The sequence below is a fragment of the Chaetura pelagica genome, unplaced genomic scaffold (genome assembly GCF_000747805.2).
Source record: "Chaetura pelagica isolate M959 unplaced genomic scaffold, ChaPel_1.0 scaffold72, whole genome shotgun sequence".
Lineage (NCBI taxonomy): Eukaryota > Metazoa > Chordata > Aves > Apodiformes > Apodidae > Chaetura > Chaetura pelagica.
In genome coordinates this window covers 789,973-792,658 of record NW_009952560.1, presented here as the reverse complement: position 1 = coordinate 792,658, position 2,686 = coordinate 789,973, and positions in this window count along the sequence as shown.

Sequence of the window (2,686 nt, the reverse complement as noted above, 5' to 3'; positions counted from 1 at the left end):
CGGCACCGGGAGAGGCCGCCCGGCACCGGGAAGCGTCATGCCAGCGGGGTGGCTGCAGTAGCGGGATCTGGAGGGGGCCGGGCGGCCGGGACTCGCAGCAGGACGGTGTCGGTGGATGTCCCGTTTCCTTTTTGATCAGCAACAAGTTGTCTTTCCCTGTGGAAGGAGAGGGATGTTCTCTCTTGGTTTTTATTCAAACCCGTTTTGTTGAAAAGCTCCCAGGGCTCATTCCTGCGTGATCCTCCCGATTTGAAGACCCCCGGAGCGTTGCAGCCTGCTGGGTAGCACTCCCAGTGATACTGGAATTAACGTCCAGTTAATTTGTTTAATCCTTGATTTCCACCGATACCATCCAGCCTCACAACTGAAGAAAATAAATGCTAGAGGCAATTGCAGGAACAACACGCAGCTGGTCAGGGTGATCCAGAAACTTTGCATAGATTAAGATCAGAATTTATTTAATTCATGCATTTATTCATTATGATAAACTGTGAGACCCAATAGTACAGCTCAGTCTCCTAGTATGCTGTATCAGATCAAACAATACAGATATTTTTCCTGGTGTTCTTAAAGTAAAACAAACAGAAATCCAATTAAGCAACAAGAGCATTACCAAAAGTATTTTATCTAATAAAAGTCTTAAGGGCTAAACAGTTACGTTGCCAAAATCTGAGAGCCTGAAGAGATAGAGGCAATATCTGTTCCTCCCGTAGTGTTCACCACTTTAATCACAAACTTTGAGATTGAAAAAAACACATCAACACCCCCCCCACCACAGCCCCTCTGTCTGATTTATAGCCAGCCTTTTTCTTTGCCAACCTTTTGACTTCCCAGCAGATGGACAGAAGCAGCAGCACAGAGACCCATGTGGGTGCAGAGCTCCAGAACGCTGACCCTGCCCTTGTTGGTGTCCCCAAGCCACTGCTGATGGAATATTTACAGCAAATAAAGCCAACGTGAGAGGGACTCAACACCCTGTCCATTCCTGGGCAGAGGTTCTTGCTTTTCCACTGGGAAAAATGACCAGTGGTTGCTATGAGAGGACAGGGAAGAATGTGGAGGCATTTGTGTAACAAAGATCTATAAATCATCTCCAGCATCCATCACTCACCAAGAGATGCTGTCAGCAGATTCAAGAGTGAGGAAATGGGAAATATTCTCTTCATCAGGCAACTGGGAAATCCCTTTGTGTAAGGAGGTGGCAGCTCTGGGTGCCAGGAGGGGCGAGGGACCCTCTGCTGGGAGCAGCCCCTGGCAGCTCATTCCCACCTTCTGGCACGTGTGGCCCCAGGGCCAAGTCACCTTATCCAAGGTCAATCTGCCCTGGAGCAGTTGGAGGGGCAGGTGCCAGGACTTGGGCTGCAAGGGGCCATGTCCCGTGCCAGGGGTGAAAAGGGGAAGTTGGTGCAACACAAAAATGGAGAAACTTGAGTCAGCGCAAAGCAAAAACCGCTCCTGTCACCGTGTTGGGTTGAGTTTTGCTCCCCTGGTGCAGCTCTATCAATTAGTCGGTGCTAATTGCCCAGTCAGCACTGACAGCAGAGGATGGTGGGGCCGTGTCAGGGTGTGTGGTGCTGGAGCACCAGCTGCTCTGCCACGACCTGGTGATTAATGCTCCAGCAGCCTGGTGGAACCCGGGCAATCCCATGTTATTAGCAGTGCTCACCGAGCTGGAGCTCAGCTCCACAAATGTCACCTCAGAACTGCTCCTGGTCTCCAAAACTGATTCTGTATCTGGATTGACTGGAGCTGACTGCACTCTTTTTCTGTGTTGCTCCTGCTCTGCTGAGCAAAGTGACCCAAAGCCTCCCAGGGAAGAACCCTCTCAGGTGCACACTGCAGAAACCTCACAAGGCAGAGGCTGACTTGTTTTGTTCCCTATAATTGATCCAAATGAGTAAAGAAAAAGTGGTTGCTTCCAAGTAGTCTTCCCTCCATGTTTGTCACAGCAAAGAGAAGACAGATGCCTGAGGCAGCTAAGGGATCATTGACACCCCTCAGCCACACTCAGAGGGTGAGTGCAGAAGTTATTGGACCATCTCATGATCTTTACATTAATCCCCTGCACCTGCTTGTACGTGCTGGAGAACACGGTGCTTCCGACACGCCAGGGCTGGCATGAAGTTCTAGCAGAGGAGGGTGAGCACTCGCCGTGTCCTGCCTGGAGCTGCTGGCAGGATGCCTGAGGGCTGGATGGGGAGGTGGGGGAGAGCCCAGGCTGTGTGGTTTTCCTGATCATTTGTTATCCTTATGGACAGTCCTAGGGATGGCAGCAGGTACAGGCAGGTGGGTAATAGCAGGGTATGGTCCTGATCCCACAGCAGCCCCCATCCCACAGGGGTCCTCTGCCACGGTGTGGAACCATCCCAGAAGTGATGCACTGGTCAGATCATTGGGCTACATCCAGCACGTAGGACTGAAACAAACCCCCTAAGATTGCAAAGCGAGTCAGGTCAGGGACACTTACCTGTTGCTGTGGGCTCCCCTCCTGAGGAAAGGCAGCCAAGATCGTTTGTGTGTGTGATGACATTTGTTTAGCAGGTGTAAGACAGGAATTACAGGCCAGTGCTTGCCAGTGGAACTTTTGCATATCTGCTCCCCATGTCCCACTATCCTACTGCATTATCATCCCTAATATGCACATAACAGTCAATTAGCCTGGCTGAGTGCACTCGTGACCTCTGAT